The sequence below is a fragment of the Mercenaria mercenaria genome, chromosome 17 (assembly GCF_021730395.1).
Source record: "Mercenaria mercenaria strain notata chromosome 17, MADL_Memer_1, whole genome shotgun sequence".
NCBI classification, from domain to species: domain Eukaryota; kingdom Metazoa; phylum Mollusca; class Bivalvia; order Venerida; family Veneridae; genus Mercenaria; species Mercenaria mercenaria.
Window position 1 is genome coordinate 30,508,411 of NC_069377.1, and position 11,441 is coordinate 30,519,851.

Below are 11,441 nucleotides of genomic sequence, written 5' to 3' on the forward strand. Positions count from 1 at the left end.
AAATGTCACAATATTTATTTTTTTTTTATTTTTTTAACCTCCCCCGGGATTGTTTAAACCCATTTTTAAAAAAATGGGAGGTTTTCACCCCTGGGGTTTACGATTATTTTTTTTTTTCGCAAGTAATTCATCTTTAAGTTAAATTTTAGTTTATTTTTGATAAAATAAATAATTTTAAATTTGCAAAAAGGAAAAATTAAATTTCAAAATTTTAAAATTCATCGAGTCGCCATTTGGGGGGTTTCCTCCATAACGAAAATGGGGGGGTTTTTTTCATAAAATCGTTTTTCAACGCGAAATTTATTTTTTTTTTACAAAAAGTTTTTTTATTTTAAATTATTTTTTTGGGGTTTAAAAAAATTTTTTATTTGAAAATTTTAGAAAAAAACCCCCGGTTTTTTTTTTTCCCGTAAATTTGGAAAGGGGGGAGAAATCCCCGTGGGAACCCCCCCATGGGGTTTGGGAAAAACCCCTGGGAGGGAAAAATAATCCCATGGGGAGGACCCACTTTTGAAAAAAACCCCCCTGAATTATTTTTAAAAATTTAAAAAAGAAAAAAGGGCCAAAAAATTAAAATTTCTTCTTGGGATTAGAACTATCGTTTAATGTCAAAAAATTTGAGGGAAAAATCAAAGGAAAAAAATAGTAAGTTTGCGAAAATTCCGGATTTGCAAAATAAATCCCGGGGATGTTCTATGAGGGAATTTCCGTTAGAGGGCTTTCCCCAATATTAAAACCCTTGAATGTTCAAGCATTTTTAAAGAAAATTAAATACCCTTTTAAAAATTTGGTTTTACAGTAAGTGTTTTCATTTTTCCCTGGCATGTTTAATTTTTTTGTCTTCATTTTGTTCACTAACGGCGTTTCTCCCCTTTTCGCTTCACAAAAAAAATTAGTTAATACACCCTATTCATTCTCAAAATATGCGCGTTGCCCATGCATTTTAAAAGAAATTTTAAAAATTCCCCGTTAAAAATTTATGTATAAAAAATTGTGTCAAATTCCCTGACGTTTTTACTTTTTAAACTGTTGAAAATACCCCAACGAAAATTTTTCATTGCTTTTTAAGGGCCCTTTTTTATTAGAATATTCGCCGTTAAGTACCGAATTTCTTTACCCAGAAGCCTCACTGTGCACTAGTGCAGCCATTTTGTTACTGTTTGCCAGCTAAGTGTGCGCTCTTTTGATTATCATAGTCTACTTTCAATTTCATATTCTAAAAATAGGTTTCGGTACCCCGAGGAAAATAAGCGATTACAAAGTAACAAAATGGAATTTAGATAAAAAAATTGCTATTTGCATAGTCTTAAACCATAAAGAAAATACAGACAAATGGTAAAATTGCTTGCAATTCTATGGAAAGTAGCTTTAATGGGCTTCACATTATTCGTATTTAAATAGGGCGTTGTAATTTGGCACTTATAATCAAGTTGTCTTATGTATTCGCGAATGATCAAAATAGCAGCAAATGTTTCTGACTTCTTTAATAAAGTAATAATCTTCACCTGTCTTATGTTTTGTGGACCAACTTAATTTTCAGTTAACCTGTCACAACCATAACTGGCGAGAGAAGAGAATTTAGAGATACAGTGTTGAGTTAGTGAGTGAAACTGAAAGCCATTCATTTCCACAAATTGGTAAGCCTAACTTGTCTCCCTTTTGTCATTTTATTATTATTTTATATTTCATCTTTTGTAATGCTGAAGGCACTGGTAATGACGATAACGATTCATTTTTGTATTACCGATAAATTGGAATACTGGTCACTAGAAGGTATAGAATAATGTGGTGTAAAAGTAACGACTTTGAGTGTATTTTATTTTAAGGGTTCAGCACATTGTGTATATTATTTAAAATACTGTTTTTAATTGTATTGTGATTTTATTAGCTCGACTAAGCATTGTTCGAATCATGTTTTGTATGCAAACTGGTGTCTTATTGACCAGTAATGGGAACTGATTGTGACTTCACATACTTGTCCGCTGTTACGGGCTGTTACGCATTGTACGGCTTCCCAAACGCTGTATCTTCGATTGTCGAGATTGTTAAATAGTCGAGCGCTGCTGTCTTCTGACAGCTCTTGTATAATGCATAAGTATAATTAGTCTAGTATTCATGGAGATATTGTTAATTCCAGTATTCATGGAGATATTATTAATTTAAGTATTCATGAAGATATTGTTTATTGTTTATTTGGAATAGTTCTAAGTAATGATAAGTAAATATGTGTTTATTTTTTAGGATGGAATTATCATTCTATCACGATCAACGTTTGAGGATAAGAAAAACGTCTGGGATTACGAAATGCACCGTAGTGAACTGTATGTGCATATGCTGTGTTCTGGACAGTTTTAGAATGTTTGGTTTCTTGAACATGAACTCTGAATGAACTATATGTAAGAATACTGGACAGATACTGGAAAGATTTATTAATATTATTGGAGTATAATAAACTAATATTTAAAACCGAACCCACCTCTTCTTGACTTACTTCTAAATGTAATTTATTACTGGGTAAGCCAGAAGGATACATGTGTATGAACAGTTAAAAAAATGATCTAGAACAAAAGCCAGTTAACCCTCACAGTCCGATGGTTAAAGCATAATAATTTCTATTCTAAAATTAACAAATCCTAAACATGTGGAAGTTCATTACGTAATGAATCAAAGAGAAAAATGGACTTGCTTACTGGTCATATTTGGAATCTGTCATTCTGGATTGCGACTGCCAGCCAGGTAGTAACATAAAAGTAAATCACATGTGAAGTATAATATATGTTGGAATAATAAGATAGATATATGTGGTACAGCACCTCTGAAAGTAAACGAACACTTTAACCCGTTTTATTCTTTGAACATTGTACCTCTTGAGATCTATCTCACTTTTGCCATCTGTCAGGCGACTTGCGTCTCCATTTCAGTATAAACATTTTTCATTGGAAATCATAGAGATGCACAAACTCTAGTACAGTGTTACTACATTTAACTGGTAAAGTAGGAAAGTGCATCACGTATAAAATTGGGCTGAATTTCAGTTGTGTTATACCTTTCCTTTTAGAATTTTGTTTTAAAAATATCTCAGCAGTTAAATATTCTGTTTTGTTTGTAAAACTAAAAAATAATTAAGTATAAGATCTACAAAAAATTTTTTTCTGGCGTTGCGCCATAACTTCAAACTGAATACTAGTCAACAAATGTGTCGGGGCGACGTTAAACCCAAAACAAAACAAAAAGACATGGTACGTTTCATGATACTGTTACAAATGTACGAAATATGAAACTGATACCTTGCTTAGGGAAAGCATTCCGGCAAAGGTCAGCGACGTCTCATTACGTCAACTTCGTTTAAAGCGACTAACCCACACATCGTGGTGTCAAATTTAAAAAAAAAATCAAACTTTTGTTTTATTCAACTATATGCTGCATATTCGATGTTCTTATAATGTATGTTTCATTAAATTCTGTTGAAAATCGTTGCTTTCCTAATAAATTTAAGATAACAGCATACGTCAACAATTTCTGATATGGGTTTTCCGGTTTATAAATAAACGGAATCCCGTCAGCAAACATTACGTGATTATCAATAGAGCGCACTAGTATAGGTACCGCACACTATTATGACGTTTTGAAATAAAAACAAACAAAACAATAACATAATATGAAGTCAGTACAACTCTTTAAAATGGGTCAACCGTGTTGTTGTACTTATAAAATAGACTGGCCTGATTTATAGGTTGGTCAGGGCTATGATATGTATTGTGTTTTGCCATCGAAATATTTCTATAAAATGCTTCTTCCCCTTCCGTTTGGATCTGTCCATGTTTACAAACATGTTTGTTTATTTTATGGACTGTACACTTAGTACGTTTACGATGCAGTCAGTGAGTTCGATTCCAAGACCCGTTAAATTTTGCCTTTAATTTTTTCTTCACTACAATTCAATGAAGATAAAACGAGATAGTTAATCTAGTTCTAACATGTTCACTAAAATTATATGTCACACTTAACACATAATTATGTCTACATACACTCCACCTTTAATATGATCTTATGTTTTTAAGCTTTCCTGTGATATTTTTAAACATGTGAGAGTTAGGTTTTGTAACAATCTTACACTTTACTTTAATAAAAGCATTGCCCTGCCATAATTTTAGGTTTAAGATTGATTGATTATTTATACGAAAATAAGAAACAAAACAATAAATTAGAAACCAGAGAAAAACAAATTTACACAAAGTATGTAATGCAAACTGAAAATAAATTGGATCGAACTCCTGACGAAAAGGTATAATACAAATACCAAATCCGCTCGGCCAACGAGGAAAAACTGACTAAATCGTAAAATTAATTTTATGTTATTGTTTTGTTTTCACTTCTAAACGCCATAATACTGTGCGCTACCTATAGTTCGGTTTTATGGTGAGTGATGTTTGTGTATTTTTAATAATGGAATGGTCCATTATTTAGGTAGTGCTATTCGGTATGATAGTGGTTTTTTACCTTAATAAGGTAAAGTAATTCATGCTGACTTCCCTAATCGGTAGGCGAGTATATAAATTGACCAATCCAACTACATGCGCACTTTTGGTTTGCTGCCCACGTGATGATAGCGTCTAAAGATACTGTCGCGTCTCGTTCTATATTTATCAATGTTTACAAAATAAAGCGTGGTAAAAGTGTATAGAAGTTCATGAGAAAAACTGCAAAATTCGAATGTTCCCGTAATTCTGGAAACTATAAACTTGTCAACAATTATGTGTCATGTAAATATATGAAACAGTGGCGGCATTTCGCCTTCCGTTGATAAATTATTTCAAAAATGACAATTCACAATGTGTGGGATAGTAGCTTTAAAAGCGTATTTTCCTTATCTTTTTCCAACTAAAACAGTATTCTGCAAAATGTTTCTTACACCTTTTTACTTATTTCGCACTTTCGCCATCCTGATCTCGCGCTTCGCGGCGCTTCGTGCATCGCTTTCTCTAGCGATATACGAGGCGCGAGATAATGATGGTGGAGACATGGTGGTTTCGCGCTGGGAGCACTTAGCGTATCACCTGCGCAATGAGCAGGTGAAGTGCGCAAAATTACGATGGCGAAGCACAAGATCACGATGATGAAGCAAAAAATTAGGAAACATTCTCTACTTCGCCATAGTGATTCCGTGTTTCGGGTATCGCCTGCCCACGATGGAGAAGCGTGAAACGCGAAATCACGATTGCGGAAATATGATAGTTTAGTTTAATCATATTTTATTGCTTTCCATACAAATACAATACAAATTTACAAGACATGCATACAAAAAAACGAACTAAATGTAAGAATATTACAAATGCATGGATATATAGAATACATAAAAAAGCAAAAGGGTTAGGCCACAAGTTTTAACAACATTAGCGGGCTGGCCCTTCCCAGATGTCATACTGCTAGTAACAAAATGAGCATTATTTTCTTTGTATTTTCGTCGCATTTGACATGAAATAAAAGAACATGTTATTTCATAATGAAGTTCAAAATTGAAAAAGAGGAAGAAAAAAATAATGAAAAATACAATGAAGAAGTAATATTTGATTTAAGAAAGAGGAGAAAGTTGGGGGGGGGGGCTGCGTTGATATTTCTCGCCCATAAGCTCATCGCAAACACCGAATACACACCTCAGACAGCCATTGTTGAAAATATCGTAATTTAAATCTAACCTTCTTGTCGATTTGATTACGCAGTGAACATGTTTAAATAGCCTTTTATTGTCTTCGACACTTAAATGGTTGATTCCAAAGAGTAGTTTATTTGCATTGAGAGTGTGATATACATGAGTGTTTGTAAATAAGATACGCCTCTGATCAGAGTACAAAGGACACCTAAAAAAGTAATGTTCAGCGTTTTCTAACCAAAATCCGCAGTTACATGTAGAATTATCCCGTAGGTGATTGTAATGCAAATCAGCATTACGATTGCTACAATTGTTTCTGTTTCTAGCATGATGTATTTGGAGAAATCTGTCCAAATAGAAAATAAGGGGGAAAATTTTTGGCGGATGGAACATTTTCTTAAGTTTGTATTTGAACGTGCGAGTGTTTGAGAATTACGTGTGTCTATATCTAAATTGTTCCCAAATTTTTTAATAGATGATGGTATTACTGATTTTGAATAAAATTTCGAGACGTCGAGCAATTTTGGCATTGTTGTCATTATTTCTTAAATTTATAGTATCACGAACTGTTTCTGGAAAAATATCATTCACGTAATCAGGTAATTCGCCATTATTGTATTTATAAACTAAAATTTATTTCTGCATTTTTCTTCTGTCCGACAAGGATACCCATCCAATTTCGCGAAGAAGTTTATCTATCGAAACAGATCTTGTTAGACCGGTTACTATTCGCGCAGCGTGTTACTGAATATATCAAGAATATTTTCTCGTACAAAGTACAGCTACCCCATACTAAGGAGGCATATTCAAAAACCCGGTCTTAAATACGATATATAAATTTGATTAAGTGTGCTTTTTTTAATTTAAACTTAAGCATTCTCATTGTTCCAAGAATTTTTGAGGCAGGCGAGGGCTATATCTGTTATGTGTTTATCCCATGTTCCATCGTCGCTAAAGTCACACCTAGATGCTTATGTAAGTGAACAAAATTTAGTTGTTTGTGTTTTGAAATATATATCAGGAGAATGGCGATTATTTTTGGATAGTGAAAAATTAATTACTTCAGTCTTAGAGCGTGAATGAACCAACCATTGCTTTCCCCAAATAGATATTGTTTCAAGATCACAGTTGATGATATTTCATATAATTTGTATCTCTAAACTTACAGCTAATGAACTATCATCTGCAAACAAACGTTTGACACTTGTCAATGAATCAGCTATATCTTTTTACGTATATATCAAAACAGTAGGGGCCCTAGCACTGAGCCTTGAGGCACACCGGCGGTTATACACTTTTCATCAGAATATGTGGAGCCGACAAAAACTTTTTGTTTCCTATTCTTTAAATAATTTGAAAACAAATTTAAAACATTATCAGAAAATCCTTACTGTTTAAGTTTGAAAATGAGACCTTTGTGCCATACTTTATCAAATGCTTTGCTGATGTCACAAAAAACTATACATGTTGCTTCCCTATCATCAAATGCTTTGCAAATTTGATTATACATGTCTATGAGCTGATAAACTGTAGAGTGTCCCGGAAGGAAACCTGCCTGGTTTTTATATATTAAGTTGTTTTCATGTAAAAAGTTATATGAATATTTGAAGATTATACGTTCCATAACTTTTCAACACAACTATAAGAGATACGGTTTCTGTAATTAGACGAAATTGATTTGTCACCTTTTTGAATAAAGGCATTACATTAGCATCTTTCCATATACTTGGATATACATTTTGTTGTAAAGATCTATTGAAAAGTATATTTAAAAGTTGCAAATTGAATGTGAAGTTTCTTTAAAAATTCATGGCTAAATTTTGTCCGGTCCGCTAGCCTTATTTATGACAAGGTTGGATAAAACGTCTATTTAAAATCTTGTTCTGTAACAGTAATGGTGCTTAAAGTTTGGTTCGTTTTTGTTCAAATTCTGGTAAATTATCTTGCGAGTCATCAATGTTTGAAATAGAAACAAACAAAAAATCGTTTAATTGTTGGCTTTTCTATATCGAAAATGCAAAGTAAACCTGTGTTTCGAAAGAGGTGGAATCTTGCTGCAGCTGGATGAGTTTTCTTTAACTAATAATTTAATCATCTTCCAATAATGACGTTGATTACATGAGCTTAGATTGTTTAATGTAAAATTTAATGTTTTTTAAATATTTCCTTGGCATGTTTTTTTTCTATTGTTGACTTTATTCCTTATCTTTTTGTAAATGTTCCCGTCTGATAGGTTTCCCCTATTACTGCTTTACGTTTTTGCTTATCGCGTGTCGGGAGATTTTTCTAATTTCAGAAATGTACCAAGGCCTATCGTTTGGGCTTATTGTCGCAGACTTGTCGGGATACACGATGTGCTAATTCCAAAAACTTGACGTAAAATTCAAAGTTGCGGGATTAATATCATTTAGGTGCAGACAAGTCCATCTGTCGAGCGAATTTGTGGTTTAGCTCATTAACATTGGGCGTTTTTTAGTTCCATACTCTTCGTTTTAAACGCAGTTGTGATGGGGGAAAAATTTTAATAAACCCAAAATGTTCCAACATGATCGCTTATGGTTTTTTTCAGTTTCCTGAATGTAAGCTATGGATATTGTTAGTTAAAGCAATCGGGTCTAACAATGTTCGGGAGAAGGACTAATACGTGTAGGTTCGTTTATAACATTCGTCATATTATTCAACATCAGGACATCTCTGAATTTGTGATTATTTGAATTTAGCTGATCCTATGACATCACCCACAAAACCCATGTTACTGGAAAGTTCAAAAGCCTTTCTAAGCATAAATTCATTTTAAAATCTCTACCGCCGCCTGCGGGGGACGATACAATTACAAATTAAAAATGTTTGAAATCAGATTTTACTTCTACCAAATAGATTCTGGTAAATGTTTTCCAAATTAAATATCCTTTAGATACAAAGTTGTTAGAGACATTTTACTAACAACCCTCCTGAATGGGAGGAATTGTCCTTTTGATATAGATTCAAATCCGTCTAATGTAATCGTATCACTCGTAATGTCAGCAGATAATTTAGTTTCAGTGAAACAAAAATACATCGAAGTCCAGAAAATTGTTTTTATGAATTCAAAATTTTTTTCTAATGCGCGTATATTTTGATGGAAAATTGACAAAGCCGCGTTCTCAGGACCCGGATTCATTTCACATCTCCAACAGTATTAAACCCTTTAAAATATAGGTTATACGAACCTATCAGCCCAAAAGGGTAACGTTAGTTTATCTCCCCTTGAACATCATGTTATACTAATGCAAAATAGTAAATGTGAAATATATGTTAAGAATACTATGTTGTAGCATCGCTATATTTGTCCAATAACCATAACACGTGTAGTGTAATTTTATCACCCATACTATAAAAATGTAAAGAAATTATAATTAAAAATAGCATGCTTCTGAAATGGCTGGTGTTATTAAACAGTCCAAAAGCCCATCAGTAAGCACTAAATCATTCACCTAAACGGATACAGTAAATGTTTTATGTAATGTGACCCACCAGCGGACCGTAAAATGATACTGCCGGCTCGGATAAGGCAAAGAGCAGACGAAACATCAACGGCAAAGGGCTACTTTTTAAACAAATTCTGAGAGTGAAATTTAAATAGAAACATTTAAAAAGAAACATACTGAGATGAAGCAAAAGCTAAAAAAGATGAAATTAGTTCCTCTACGGGATCATGTTTAGTATCTACAAAGTAATTTCCGACTCAATGAGAGAGTAACACAATAATTAAAAATTGTCACAAATTGACACAAATAAATTTTAAAACAGCTACAATTGTACTGGATTTCTAAAGCGTACACATGCATTAAAAACAACATTCAATGATTAGCATACATGTTTTTTTTCTAAATTCATTATACATATAGCAGAATTTTAGTCTAATATACTATACAAATTGTTAATCTAATATTATCAAAAACAAAGTATATAATTTAGTAAACTGAAAACGATACTTAGTTTTCAAGCGTTTATCCTAAACTGCTAAAAAATCATCCAGCAAGAAAATGAAAAACATTTTACTACTCATATTTTTATTAACATTTCAACAAAAGTAAAATTTTAATTGTCAATTTGAATTACATGTAATTCCTATTTGAAAAATAAGTATAGATATATCAAGAGAAATAATCCATATTACCTAGGAAATGTGTGGTAGATCAGTTATTTCCCGTGTGGCTATTTCCTCGTGCACTACAGAGACAAGAGATTTCTATTTGTGAATCTGGATTTAATATAAATATAAATGTGCCATAGTGAATTAAAACTACAAAATGGACATACTATACAAAATAAGGAAACTTGAGAACAATATAAACATAAGTGCAGTACCCTTTGACAGCTCAAATACAGAAAGTAACAATATATGAAAATAAGTCGTCTGCTTATGTAAAATAAAGGTAAGTGAAAATCAATACACATTATACTATACAGATTAGTAACGATATATAGTAGCTTTAATATTGCAGGGTTGAGTGAACAATAGATATGTCAACAATGGTCACGAAAATGATAATTTCAGGCTTTAACATTAGCCTTGGTTAGACATTTTGCCATCAATATTGAATCATAAAACAAATATCAAAAACGTAGCGTGATTGTTGATATATCTGAACGACATCTAAAATCAAGTATTGCATTGAAATCTTGATTTTTTAATTTTTAAAAATGTTGTTTAATGTCTTCTGAAATATAATACATATAACTTATTTACCTACTAAGTAAATATGAAATAAGGCACTGCGGCCTCAATCGGGAATCGATCCGACTTCAACTCATCCCATATCATTTGAACAGAACTGTCTAATGACATCACGGAAGGACACATTTTCTAATTCGATAGTAAATATCTCATTCGGTATTTCGAAGAGGGATCGCTCCCGATTTTCGTCACTACGCGTAGGGTCAATTCCCTATCAATTTAAGAAATAATAAATCTGTTCCTATATTTTATCAGTTAATAAAATATGGGCAGGAGTTTGGATGCGTAATAATTAAATCACGAGTGCGTAGCACGAGTGATTTAATCATTCGCATCCAAACGACTGCCCATGTTTTATTAATTGATAAAATTATTGGAACATATTTATTATTTCGATTCTAACATCGCAACTAATTCGCATTTTACAGTACTACATTTTCAGCGGAATACGTCATTCGGGTCATATATGCTGTTACAATTTACCCCCTACGGTTAGAAAGAGTTGCATAGCCAATGGAACGTATAGATTTTTTTTTTTTCTTTTTATCAGAATTTTGAGAAGTATTTATAATTTAGTAATCTAACACCTCGCAAACTAATTATGAAGAGAGTTATCAAATTAGGCGAGTTGACCCTGTGTTAAAAGTTACGAGGTTAACTTTATATGACTTCACATCATCATTACGTCATACTTTATGTCATACATTTATGACATCACCGCTGAATCTTAATTAAGCTAATTGAATTTGCTCGTAGAGATTGAAACGTGTTTTACGGTGTTTTACGGTCCTACACATAAGTCAGTATGACTTTTTATCATATTTATTTTTTTGAAATGCTGTTTTCAACCATTTGGCCCTGAAATAATTTGTATGTAATGGAACTGAAGTAGAATCTGTTATGCCACAATCAAAGGGGATGAAATGTAACAGCCAACCATATTTTATCGTAGATTCATGTATAGGCGATTTCGCTATATGTTTATATAGCAATTGCTACATATCGTGTTAGAATTAAAGGTAGATTTTGGAATAAAAACAACAATGTCCATATTGTTTTGTTTTACAGGTA

General features: G+C 32.6%; 1 long non-coding RNA gene across 1 annotated transcript; it reads left to right on the top strand.

Annotated features, from left to right (window-relative positions):
• The first annotated feature begins 1,222 nt into the window (after window positions 1-1,222).
• On the top strand, window positions 1,223-2,418 carry LOC128550165 (uncharacterized). Its single transcript, XR_008368149.1, has 3 exons — window positions 1,223-1,335; window positions 1,541-1,637; window positions 2,242-2,418. It is a non-coding gene; the product is annotated as an uncharacterized LOC128550165 (long non-coding RNA).
• Window positions 2,419-11,441: the final 9,023 nt, after the last annotated feature.